The sequence below is a fragment of the Dasypus novemcinctus genome, chromosome 29 (assembly GCF_030445035.2).
Source record: "Dasypus novemcinctus isolate mDasNov1 chromosome 29, mDasNov1.1.hap2, whole genome shotgun sequence".
Taxonomy (NCBI): Eukaryota; Metazoa; Chordata; class Mammalia; order Cingulata; family Dasypodidae; genus Dasypus; species Dasypus novemcinctus.
The window spans coordinates 24,583,750-24,598,193 of record NC_080701.1 but is presented as its reverse complement, the minus strand read 5'-3'; positions in this window follow the sequence as shown (position 1 = coordinate 24,598,193).

Sequence of the window (14,444 nt, the reverse complement as noted above, 5' to 3'; positions counted from 1 at the left end):
AAGACAGAGGAAGTTAGAGGGAGAGAATGGAGGAGAGAGAAACACACATATTTGAAATTGCAAAACTTTAAAAAACAACAACAACAAAAACCCATCTTCTAAACCAATAGCTTAATGCTGAGGAAAGGGTGAATCAGGAACTATAATAGATACCTAAGTCCAAGATGTGGTAGCTAGAATAATTTCATGCTTAAGCCAATGTTGGAAAACTTGGGAAAACTTGTATAACATCCAATCTGTAGGGGAGAAAAAGTCCCACAAGTTTTGATGATAGGGTCAAACCAAGGTGAACATGAAGTTAAGAACGAATGCTGGTACAAGGCTATTGATCTTTGAGCCTTTCTTTTGTGGTTCTCAGCTTTACAGTAGAAAGGAAATATGGTCTCCAAAAATGTCAACTGTGGAGCCACCTGTTGTGAAGCTACTCTGAAGAATACAGATCTTTTGTGAAAAGTGAATGGCAAGTGGGGTAGACATGACTTGTCAGAGCAATATTTTTCTGAGAATATGAAACAAATAGGACTTGGCATTTCTTTTCATTAAAAGATTTTTAGTTGACTTAGATCTCATACTTTTTCAGTTCTGCTGCCAATTCCAAGTTTAGGCATTCTAGCTATTTTGTTCCTATCTCTCATTATTTGTACCTATAATCCCCTTTAGATATTGATTATGGCCCATAATCAACAGATGAATTCACTAATAATTTATGGCAGAGTTTTAAAGACAGTGGTCTTGTGCCTTCGAGATATTCTGATTCATTAAATCTAGAACAGATACTAGAAATCAGGATGTATTTTTAAATACTCAAATTTTCTGATGATCAAAAATTTAGGGCTCTGATCTGGAGGGGGTCTGGGGTTAGAATTAAGGATGTAGATTAATTTGCATGTCTTGGAAAAGGATTCTAGAGAGAAATTTTATAGAGAGACAACATCAGGAAGTTGGTTATGAAAGAGAGGAAGTGTAATAAATTTGGAGAGTGAAAGAAAAAATTTTAAAAAGTTCTAAGAAGCTTATATTTTGGGTAATGATTAAGAAATCAGAGATATCTCTTAGTTACCATCAAGACAGACAGTATCAAAATTCCAGAGAGGTCCCTTAGGCCTCTCAAGTCAGAGCTACTGGTAAGACAAGCTGGATGTGATGATGGCTGTGGAATTTCCTTTCTAATCCTCAAAATGGAAGGGTAGCAGGTATACTGTATGCTGAATGTAATATACATTTTCTGGTGGTCAGATAATATCACACATCCAATTCATGACATCTGACAAAGTATCTTTCTTGCCTGCATACAGTGTCTTTCTTAAAAAGGGTCAACTTTGGGGAAAAGATAATTTTAGGTAAGGCACAAAAGAGTTGTTACAGGGGCACATTATAGTGAGTAACAGCTGGTTTATAAATGGGAACATGGCTGAAAATGGTAGTCTAAGGATGTAAATGCCAAGTGACAGAATGCTAGAGAATAATCTAGGGACTGAATAGCACAGTAAACCCAGAGGTGGATGAGAAGTGTGGTTGATGGTACAGATGCAAGAGTGTCCTTGGTGAGCCAGAGTAGATGTACATCACTATTGCAGGATGGCAGGAATGTGGAGAAGCATGGGAAAAACACAACTGGAGTGACCTATGGACTGTGGTTAGCAGTAACAATATGATATTCTTGCATCTATGCCAAAGATGTACTGTGTTGATAACAGGGGAGTATGGAAAAAGTGTATGCTGTGAACCTGGTAATCATCTGACGATATTATCTCATAATCTGTAACAAATGTTCCACCACGGTGTGGTGTGTTGATAGAGGGGTGTTTTTTTGGGAATTCTGCACATGTGCATGATTGTTTTTTAAGTTTACAACTTTTGTCATAAAAATATATTTAAAAAATAAAACAGGGTGGGTTGGGGGAAAAATACTCCAAATGTAAAACAAGGATTAGAGTTAGTAGCAAGATTCTGACAATATTCTTTCATAATTTGTAGCAAATAACTCATGCCGATACAAGGTGTTGGTGGCGGGTTGATGTATGGGACTCCTGTATGATGTTACGCATGTTTGCTTTGTAAGTTTACAAGTTTTACTATGCATTTATTATTTATGTATGTTCATGTACAAATGATAAAAAAATAATAAAAATAATAATATGGTGGTTTGGGGGAAATACTTTGGTTAGTAGTAACATTTTAAGGATGTTCTTTAATCATTAGTTAAAAATGTTTCACAACAATGCAAAGTATGGTGGTCGGGTGAGGTATGAAACCCCTGTATGATGTTATGTATGTTTGTTTTTTAAGTTCACAACTATTACTATACACTTATTGTTTATGCATGTTTTTGTGTGAGTGATATACTTCACTAAATTAAAAAAAAAGAGTTGTTACAGGGAGAACATAGACATGAACTAAGAAAATAAGACCTTTTTATGCCTGGTGGTGGGATGAATGATGGCCACAAAACTACATGTCCATACCCTGATCCCTGGAGTCTACAAATGTGATCTTTCTTGGAAAAGGGTCCTTGAAGATGTAATGAGGTTAAAGATCTCCAATAAAGATCATCCTGAATTATCTGGGTGGGTCCTAAATTCAATGACACATGTTCTTATAAGAGACGGACAAATGAAAAGGCCGTCTGAAGACAGAGGCAGAGATAAAACTATGCTGTCACAAATCACAGAATGTCTGGAGCGTGCAAGACAGGAGCCTCCCTTAGGGCCTTTGGAGGGAGAGTCCTGCCAACACCTTGAATTTGGACTTCTGGCCTCCAGAACTGTAAGAGAATGAATGCCTGTTGTTCTCAAATTCTCGGGACACTAATACATACCTCTGTCATAGCAAAGTGGGAGAGAGTCTTTCCTCACCACCGTCCCGTGCAACCTGCATGGACAGAAGAGGAAAGAGAAATGAAGCCCATGAGGAGGTAAGCAAGGCCTGAAAGCCTGGGAAGGGCAGGCTGTCAGAACTGCGGTAGAGGCTGTGTTCCAAGGACCAGCATCGGATGTGGAATGCCATTAGTGACGTGAACAAGCTAGTCCTGCAGCCAAGAACGCAGAGGGCAGAGGAAATAGGAGCTGCGGGCCGTAGAGAATTTCAGTGGCCAATTGAATGACCAAATCTCTGCATTATTCCTTTGGAATGGAAGGTTCATCAGAGTGTAAAACTCCCCATGATCGTTCTGTGGGAGCTCTGAGTCAGACATGGCTATTGCTGCACCCCTCTTTTTAAATACCAGGTGGATAAAGAGGGGGGCAGTGTTCAGGACATACAGGTGGTGTTTGTTCACTAAATTTTAGATGCTAGTTTTTCCTGAATTATCCTTAGGCTGCATCACTGCGCCAAACCAAACCAATATGCTGCCTGAGGGGATAATTGCTGGAAAAGGATAAGTGGTTTGGGAGAAACTACATTTTTGGATGTTTACTCAGACCTCTTCCCTGTATAGAGTGAGCCCAAAACCCTCCTCCAAGCAGTCCCATTAAAAAGATTAAGGCATGGTTCTCCTCAAGGCCAGATAAAGGCACGTGGGTGCCCTGGACAGGGTAAGATTTCAAACCAGTATATCTTAAATTTCTGCTCATCATTTATTTAGGAAGGAAGGAGAAAAAGGGTATTTCTGTTAGTAAAGATCTCGAACAGAATTTGATACAAATATTTTAAGGGAACTCTTCTGCTTACTATTTCACTTTCTTTGCTAAAGCAGAATCAATTTGTATGGAAAAATAACAAGAAAACAAGCACACTTTGTAAAATATTTCCTGTTTTTCCATAGTTCTTTTTTCTCTCTTCAGTTCCTTTCTTTCTTTTCAGAGGAGGAAAACTTCTTGGGAAACGTGAATGGCTTCAACCCTAGAAAACGAAAAGAATCATTTAATTTCCGTAAGTAGCCCCACGCCCTACATTTATTGGGTCAGAACTTCAGCTGCCATTGTCAATGTGAGTGACACCAAAAACTCAGCATAGGCCAGCACTAGAGAGGAGTGTTTTAAAATTTCTGTTCTAGACTTTTGCCTGCTTCTGCCAGTTTAGAAGCAATTTATGGCTGACCAGTTATACGAGGACTGCACATGGATATAAGTTCATCGATGCTGTGTTTCTTGATGAATTTTTGCCCTTTATAGATGGCTATCTGGTGAGTCTGCCTTTCTTTTCTGTACATTAATTTGAGTCTGTGTTTAATGCCTATCTCTGCCAGTCTGCTTTCACCAAAGACTTGCATCTAGAGGCAATTTAAAGCCCATAGAAAATGCTGCACTAGTCCAAATTGCCTTCATCCTTCAAGACTCATGCATATCCTTTAGTTTCCAATAAGCTTTTCATGATGCTGTAGCTTATACGAAAACTTTCCTATCATGCCTTAGCAAATATTGCATATGAGTTTAGACATTAATATTTTCTACTACAACTTTGAGTTTAGAAAATGCTTTATAAAAAAATCATGCATTGTAATCGTTGTGGCAAAGCGTGGAGACAGAGTTTATTATTATTTTTTTTTTATTTTTTAGACAAGGAGACTTGACGTGACTTGCCTGGGATCACAAAGGGTGGTGAGCAACAAACCAGGATTGTCGCCTGGCTTGCTCATTCATTTATTCATTCAGGTACTGTATTTCATTGATTCTAAGATGCAAATTAGTTTTATTTACATTTTCATATCTCTAAAATTGATACGTTTGACATTCTTTTTTTTCTTAAAAGAGCAAAATATAATGGTGTTTCTTATATTAATGCAATAATGTTATCTTATATAGATGGAACTTTTCTTTTTAGGTTCCCAGGCCAGGGATTGGACCCAGGACAGTGTGTGTGGGAAGCTGGCACTCAACCACTGAGCCACATTGACTCCCCTGAGTTGATTTCCTGCCCCCTCTCCCACCTGAGCTGGTTCCCTTGTCTGTTTGCTCATTGTTTTTTGTTTGCTTTTTTGTTTTTGTTTTTGGCTTGTTGTTTGTGCTTATTATCTGTTTGTTTTTATTTTTCTTTAGGAGGCACTGGGAACTTAACCTGAGACCTTCCATGTGGGAGGCAGGTGCTCAACTGGAACTTAACCTGAGACCTCCCATGTGGGAGGTGGGTGCTCAACTGTTGGAGCCATGTCCACTCCCTGCTCATTTTTGTTTTTGTGCCTTGTGTGCTCGTTATTTGCTAGATGTCTTGGTCATTGTTTTTGCCCTTTGTCTGCACACTGTTTTTGCTTGATGTCTGCTTGCTGTTTGTTTGTCTTCTGTAGGAGGCACTGGGAACTGAACCTGGGATTTCCCATGAGGGAAGTGGGCACTCAACAGTATGAACCACATCCACTCCCCCTGAGTTGGTTTTTTCATTTGTTTTGCTTGTTGTTTGTCTTTTTTTTTTTTTCCAGGAGGCACCAGGAATCTAACCCAAGACCTCCCATGTGGGAGGCAGGTGCTTGACTGCTTCAGCCACATCCACTCCCCCAGATGGACTGTTTCATTTGACAGAGGTCTACTATGTGCTAGGAGTTGTACTGGGACTAAACATAAAACTGTGAGCAACACAGCCATATCCTCCACCCCTGTGGAGCTTCCAGTGTCCCCACAAAAAGCTCAAGTCCCAACCCCTGGTCCTGTGAGTATGAACCCATTTGTAAACAGGACCATTGAAAATGTTACTAGTTACTGTGTGTCCATACTGAATGAGGTGGGCCTTAATTCAATATGACTGAGGTCCTTATCAGCAAAGAAAATTGAACACAGGAGGAGAAGCCACCAGAAGCAGAAGCTGGAAGTCAATGGGACTCAGCAGAGAAAGAAGATGCTGCCATGAGCATTGCCATGTGAAAGGAAAGCCAAGGACCAAGTATCCCAACAGCCTGCTCCAGAAGGCTTTAAGGAGAAAGTTTCACCTTGCTGATGTTTCAATTCTGGATTCTTCTAGGCTCAAAACCATGAGCAATAAATTCGCATTGTGTAAGCCAACTCATTATATGGAATTTGTTTTAGCAGCTAGGAAACTAATATATCGCCCAACCTTAGTCTATTTTAAGTTCTTTTCTTTTTCTTTTTTACTTGAGTTAGAATCAATAGTCTTAACAAGATGACAAGGCATTGAGCTGCTGGGTCTGTCAGAATAGCCTTCCTTGTATGAAATTTACAATACCATTTCAGTATATATGTTTTTTTCCGAATGCTTACCTTGCCTTTCTACACCAAGTGGAAAAGGGTTTCCATTATATTGGTGCATATTTTAAGAATAGGTTTTCTGTAATTTGGGAAATCACAACTGGGCCACTTATATGAAGACACTAACATCTCTGCAGCTTGGATACCAATATTTGGGATCTGATACCTTCGGAACACAGGGGTGTTAATAAGATAGATCTCCACTCCATTGTGTCCCATCACATCACCACCATGCCACCATAAGCAAGACAGAAATAAAACATTCTGTTTTTTTCTATAGCATCATTAGCATAAGAGACTGCCACAGGATCAGTTGCTGTAAGTATGGTAGATTGAATCATGACCCTCCCAAAGATATGTTCAAGTCCAAACTCCTAGTTCTATGGGTATAAAGTTATTTATAGATGGGATATTTGAAGATCCTATTAAGATGAGGTCAGACTGCAACAAGGTAAGCCTTAATCTGGCATACCTGAAGTCCTTATAAGCAAAGGAAATTTGGACACAGAAGTATAAGTCACAGGAGGAAACTAAAAGAGACAGATCTCCATGTGATGGAGGCAGATGGATTGCCAGCAAGCCACTGCCAGAATGGTACAAATGTCACAGAAGGCGCCTACCAGTATTTTGATTTTGAACGTGTAGCCTCTAATAGTGCGAGCCAATAAACTCCTGCTGCTTAAGACAATCATTAGAAGTATTTTGTTATAGCAGCCTTAGCAAACTGAGACAATGTGGTTTTGAAAAACAGAGTGTGGTAGAGAAACATGAGCTTTTACCCTAAATTTTCTACTTACCAGCTGCCAGTCTCTGAACCTCTATTTACTTGCCTCTAAGATAAATTTATTAGACTAAGTGATCTCTAAAACCCTCCTGCCTTTAACAGTCCAAGAACTGGAAGCAAGCTAAGGCTTGATTTTGGTTTCCTCCATGCTTTCAGAGTCACTGGCACTTCTGCGAAGGCTGTGAGATAGAGTAAGTAATGCAATCAAAAGGCAAACCAAAGCCAATCAAAAAGTTGGAAGGGACTGGTCCAAACCCTACATTTTAAGTTGTGCTGATGTGACTTGCCCAAGGCCAGTAAATTCTTGAACTCCAGATACCCCTATTCTCGGTTCAGCCTTCTCATTCCACTGGTCCACTGTCCAAAGTTCATCACTCTATGTAGGGATGAGTTACAGAACTCCGCAATCAAACAAAGGCTACCCAGGAAGTACACTTACTCTATCACAAGGCACTGAACTCAGAAGCAGAGAGTTTGCCCAAGATAGTATCTCAATAGTAAAAGTTGGGGAGACAAGTGGAGGAAATGAAATAATAAGGTATAACCACTGTAATCAATAGAAATAAAAATATTGGCTATCCCTCAAGACGTTCACTTTGGTGTGTTTTGTCTTCTCTTAAAGTAGAAGGACAGGAAACTACCTTGTGGTGGAAAGGATACTAGATGTGGCATCAGATGTGGAGATTCTAGTCCCAGATCTGTCATTTATCAGCTGTGCTGTAGCAGAAGAAAGAACGTGGGGTATGGACTCAGAGGACAAGGGTTCATATTTGAACTTCATCACATATTAGTGGCTCTGATGTCAGTTTTCTTCACCCTTCCAAATGGTAATGATAGTATACACTTGCAAAACTATTGATACAGTTAAAGGAGATAATACAATGTACCCAGTGTAGAGTAGTTGTTTGTAAACATTTTTCTTTTTATTTCTTTGAATGATATTGCATAATTCATTTATTTCCACTAAGTCTCCAAAGGGAATGATGACAACAAACCACATTGCAGAAAGAATTAAATGTGATAAAATATGTCAAAATGCTATGGAAATGAAAAAGCAATAATGTAGGATATAAATTCTGCATATAATGATATAACAAAATCCTATATAACTATTGAAATTACATGTAGAGCTGTATTTATTGATGTTAAATGATGCCAAAATGAGATATCAATATATACTTCTTGGTAAAGCTAAAATAAAAAATAGTGGTATCATCAAATGATGGCAAAGGTACAGAAAAACTGGGTCAGCTTATTTGCCAGTGGAAAAGTAAAATGATACAGACACACTGGAACACAGTTTGGCAGGTTCTTATACCACTAAACATGTAGTTAGCCTATGAACCAGTAATTAAACTCGAGTATTTATCCCAGAGAAATGAAAACTTGTGTTCACACAAAAACCTGTACATAAATGTTCGTAGCAGCTTTACTCATTATGGCCAAATACTGGAAACAACCCACATGTTCTTCAATAGGGAAATGATGAAACAAGCTGTGGTTCATCCATTCCATAGCATACTACTCAGAAATAAAAGAGAACAAACTATTGATACTCATAACCACTTCGATGAAGCTCCAGGAAATTCTGCTGAATGACAAAAGCCAATCCTGAAAGGTTATATACTGTATGGTTTAACTTAAATAACAGTCTTGAAATGGAAAAGTTGTAGAACTAGAGAACAGTTTAGTGCTTGCAACGAGTAAGGAAGTGATGAGGGAATTGGGAGAAAGGTGGATGTCAATATAAAATGGCAACATGAGGGATCCTTCTGATGGTGGAAATTTTCTGTATCCAGATGGATGTTTGAACCTACATTTTGATAAAATTGCATAGACCTGTGGGCACACACACATGCACCCACAAGTGAAACAGGGAAAATCTGAATAAAATGAATGGATTTTATAAATGTCAATATCCCGGATGTGAGATTGTACTAGAGTTTTGCAAGACATTACCATGGGGGAAACTGTGTAAAAGTTATACGGAATCCCTATTATTATTTGCGACAACTGCATATGAATGTACAATAATCTCAAAATAAAAGTTTAATTAAATATGGTGTCTGTACTACTTGTATGAGAAAGCAACCTATTTTTATAAAAATATCCATAGTAAAAGTCTGGCAGGCAACACATTCATCAGGGCTCAGTTGCACATAGCAGAATCCATGTAACCTCGTTTATGCCCAAAGAAATTTAATACAAGTAATTCAGATCTGATAGAATCATAGGAAAGACTTGAGGTGCACTTTTAGTCCAGGAACCCCAAGAGGTCCATGGAAAGATTTCAGGGAATCCATGAACTTGAAATGAAAAAAAATTCTATTTATTATTTTTATTTTCTCTGACCTATAATTGAAACCTAGCATTTCCTTCAATTATGAATGCATGCAATAATTTACGGCTGTATTCTATGGTTTTCACCTGACTAGCAAAGGGGTCTGTGGACCAAAAAAGGTTAAACCCCTGCTTTAGTCTGAGCTTCCAGTGATGTCTCCCAGCACAACTCTGTAGAAAAGGCCGCCAAGGAGCTGCTGACTGTGCTACCGGCAGCCACATCACAAAGCTGCTGCAACAACTGTTGGCTCAAAACCTAGCTACTGGGAAGTGGATGTGGCTCAGACAATTGGGCTACCATCTAACATATAAGAAGTCCAGGGTTCAATTACCAGGGCCTTTTGGTGAAGGCAAGAAGGCCTGAGCAGAGAGCTAACCCACAATGAATGCTGGCCCGTGCGGGAGTGCTAGCCTGCATAGAGAGCTGGCGTAGCACGATGACACAGAGGAAAGACAGTAAGAGATGCAACAGACCAGGGAGCTGAGGTGGCGCAAGAGATTGAGCACCTCTCTCCCACTCTGGAAGGTCCCAGAATTGGTTCCTGGTGCTGCCTAGTGAGAAGACAAGCAGACACAGAAGAACTCACGGGGAATGGACACAGAAAGCAAGTGCAAAAATAACGGGGGGGGGGGGGCAGGGAGAGAAATAAGTAAATACATCTTTTAAAAAACACACACACACACAAAACCTTGCTGCTTCAGTTGCTCTCACTCCAGCCACATGGGTGTTTTTTGCCCAACATGGATTGAGGACAACACGGGGCTTTGCCTTTACTGATTTCAAGAATTGTGCTGCTGTCAGGAGAAACCGCAGGCTCTGCAGAAGCATTGCCTCCACTTATTTCCTCCCTTCAAACCTCATGCTATACTTTGGCTTGGGGGCAGGTGGATCATATGGGAACCTGAGGCATAGGGGAATCTGAGAAATAGACTCTACAGGTCCAGCTTCTAAGGTGAAGTAAAACTCACAGTGGAAGTTTGAGTAGACCTTAGTGAGCCATTCTTCCATACCTACCACAAATATACCAAAATTTCTAGTGGATCTCTCAACAATATGTGATAATAGATGATTTTTTTACTCTACACTTTCTTCTGTCTTTTTAAAAATTTTAATGAAGGAAATGTATGACAGTAATAGTACCAACACAAAGCTATTCTACTTGGAAAAACCAAGCCAAACAAGGATCCAATGAGCAAGTTTGGGGGGTGCAGGTGGAGCCATAAGAATTAGGACTAGATCATCTTTAAAGGAACTTTGAAGTTCAAGGCTCTATGTTTCCATTATAAATGGTCATCCCAGCCCAGAAAGCATTAGGTCGGGGATTAAAAATTCACATTTATGCAATAAGAAGTGATATGAATGAGTGAAACAGAGCAGGTGACAGCTGGAGTGATGGAATCTATGCCAACATATCCTGTCCTAAGTACAAAATCACTGCTCTCAGTTCCAGCTAATTGTTGTTGTGTGGAACTTCAGGTCCTGGACTAACCAATCATCTGATTTCTTTTCAAAGTAAAGTAGAAAATATGGATTTTTATGGAAAATATCCTGACTTTGAATGTTCGACTTAACATTTAAATGTTGGTTTTTACTGATTTGAGACAGAGACAGTAGTTCCTTGGTGGCTGCTCCATAACTTTGTTCAGGATGTCATGGCTGGAATCACAAACCGATATTTTTACCAACACTATGAAATCCAAACAAAAAGCCTCTTGGAGCTAGATTTGACTGGATAGCCAGCAAGTATGAAATCTCTGCTTTAATCCCTTTTGCTCCTGTAAATGGGTCTTTGAAGTCCTCGTACTTTTCTGAACAGTGACCGTATTGGAGAAATCCTGTCAGGCCAGTAGGCTTGGCTCCTGCGCTAGTTTCCTAGGTCTGCCATAACAAAATACCACCAACTCGCTATGTGAAAACAGCAGACATTTGTTCTGTCATATTTCTGGAGGCCAGAAGTCAGGAAGTAAGTATGACCATGTACCCTCTGAAAAGCCTAGAGAAGAGTCTCCCTTGCCTCTTTCTGACTTCTGGCAGTTGCCAGCAAGCCTTGGTGTTCTTGATTTACAGCTGCATAGCTCCAATCTCTGCTTCCACCCACACACGGCCTTCTTCCCTGTGCCTCTGTGTCTCTTCTTTTTTTTTTTTAAGATTTATTTATTTATTTCTCTCCCCTTTCCTCACTCCGCCCCAGTTGTCTGTTCTCTGTGTCTGTTTGCTGCGTGTTCTTCTTTGTCCGCTTCTGTTGTCAGCGGCACCGGAATCTGTGTTTCTTTTTGTTGCGTCATCTTGTTGTCAGCTCTCCGTGTGTGCGTCACCATTCCTGGGCAGGCTGAACTTTCTTTTGCGCTGGGCGGCTCTCCTTACGGGGCGCACTCCTTGCGCGTGTGTCTCTTCTTATAAGGACCCCAGTCACTGGGCTTAGGGTAAAGTCCTTATTTCCAAATCAGGTCACATTCTGAGGTTCCAAGTGGACCTGAGGGACACTGTTGCATCCAGTAGAACTACTGCGATAAGAACTTGTAAGATTTGGTTATTTTCTCCAAAGCATCCCTTGGGACAAAGTCAGAGATGAAGTTGAGTGACTGTTTGGTAGAACTTGCCTTGTCTCTGTCTCTTTTATGAGCATCATATCAACTGGCAAGTCAGGGGACAAGACACAGAGATAGATGCTCTAAGACGTCATTCAGTATTGAATTCAGCCCCTATAACTCCATCTTCAAATATCTTGCTGAGAGGAAACATTAAAAGGTAAGGATAGGCTGGCAGGGCAAGTTAGAATTGGATATACACAAGAGCAGTCATGACTTTCTAATGGTACTGTTAGCTAACATCTGTTCAGTGCTTTCTTCCTGCCAGACATTGTCCTAGGCTCATGGTTTATATGAACTCATTCAAGCTTCACCATAGCCTGTGAAGTATTAATAGGAGAGTAATTGTTATTCCTACATTATAGATGGGGAAACTGAGGCACAGTAAGATCAGGGAATGTGCTGGAGTCAGTTTACACATCACCCAGAGCATGTCTGGTCCGAGTCACCTGAGCAAATGGCACCCATTGCTCTCACGACCATGGAGCTGGGTCACCTATGTTGTTTTTCATCGACAAACCGAGGGGCCAGCTGCAGGGGCTTCTTGTGATGAGCACAATCCTGCATACCTGCCTCACACCTGGGTCATCAGCTCCTGCCTGCGCCTTCCTTGTGGCCTCCAAGGGGGAAGACCGATGAGCTGTCCAGAAGTTCAGGGAATGAACTTCCAGTAGTGGGGAACTTTGATCAATGGAAGAGAAGAAGCTGCAGATCAATTTGTCTCCTCTCCTACCCTCAGGGAGTAGTTTTATATGGTTTCCTTGAAGATACCCTGCAAAACTGAAATGTCAGCTGTTTTTACTCATTTCCCTGGGATAACACTTCCCAATAAAATGTCGGCACCTCATGTTTTGCCTTTTGCTCTGTTTTCTAGCAGGAGGCAAGTCGTGCTCATAGACACCTCCTCATGAGGAGGAGAGTTATGTTTAGAAACATTCAGCAGTGTGGCTGTGATATACCTGCTTCTGCCCTAACGAGGCCTGGCTTTAAAGGAGACCTTTGTCTTTGTTGATTCCCCCAATTGAAAAACTGTAGGCAACTAAGTCAGGAGGGCCCTAATATTTTTTAAAAGGGGTGATGTCACAGGTCTCCGTAGGGCAGGAAAAGCATGGGCTACTTGAAGAGGATCAGGAGAACCACTGTCTATCAGACTGATCTACAGGCGAGGCCATGTTCCACCCAGTCAGGTAGTAAATGCTGACATCGATCCAGCTCTTGCAGCCTATCAGGCTTTTCGAAGCATTTTGCCCATTGGAACTCCTTCACGTCTTACAAGAGAAGCGTAAAGTAGGCCCTGTAGAGAACCTCCTGGTTTTAAAGCATGGAACAATGAAATAACTAGCCCAAGGGCGCAGAGACACTCTTGCTAGGGCCAGCAGCTGAGCACGTGGGCTGGGGCGCGGAGCTGAACCCCGTGCTCCCTCCCTGCCTTTGGGAGGCTTGATCCGTCCCCTGGTGTAACCCTCGGTGGTTGGACATCGTCTAGCTTCTCCTAAGGACCATTTCTGGATTTTCATGTCATATTAATGCCCTAAACGTTTTGAAATAATGTTATATTTCTTTATGGATGACTTCTTGAGGCAATTAGAACAATGCATAGTGCCAAAACCGGGGCACTTCTGAGAGTGAGACACGATTCCTGCTTAAACCAGCATAATGGGAGCAACAGGGACTGTTCCAGGTAATCTGAGATGTACAGTTACCTGGGCATACATGATTTGCTGCCGGAAAGAAACAGCAGAATCTGGTGCCTTATGGGACCTAGATTGTATAAGCAGAAAACCAGTCAGCCTTTTACAGAGCTAAGAGAAGGAATCAAGCCCCACTTACAATAGACTCCTTTAAAGCCTGCCTGATTCTTTAAAAATAACAGTTCAAGTTTCTTAGTATGTCATAAAGGGTCCCTCATGATCCAGGTGCTGCCTACCTTTTCTACCCCTTTCTAGCTTATCTCCAAATCCCTGCTTCCTCCCCTGATCCTGTGTCTGGTCAATGAGTTATGCCAAGTTTCCACTCCTCCGAGGTCTCTGTGTCTTTCGCCCACTATTGCTTTGTCTTAGAATGCCATTTATTCTCTCTTGCAAGGGGAAAATTCCTGTATGTATCTTTCAAAACCAACTCAGAACAGATCCATTTTTTTTCCTTTCATTAGCACATGAGTCCCTTGCATTAAAGGTGTACAATAATCAGCAGCTGAGCCTGGATTTAAATGACTCCAAAATCATTTGGCCTGAATCTTTTCAGGCAGTAGGTGAAGGGAGGGGACACAATAGCGATTCTGACCAAGTGAAGAATGTATGAAAAGGCAGGGAATTCAGGAGCATCATGTTGCAGGACAAAACCGAGAGCAGCAAGCATGAGGCTGGCACGGAGGTTGGAACCAGGCTGTTCAGAGCCTCGTGACCCGAGCTCACACAGCTCACGAAGATAGTAGACTGGGTCAAACGCTCTGCCAAAGGTGATCCCACTTCACCAAGGTTTCAAAGACCGCTAATTTCGCAGCTGAATTCCTGAGCGTATCAAGTTGCTCCTGGGATAGGATTATTAAACTCTCTTTTACACCATAAAATGGAAAATGGCCTTTACATCTCCATTAT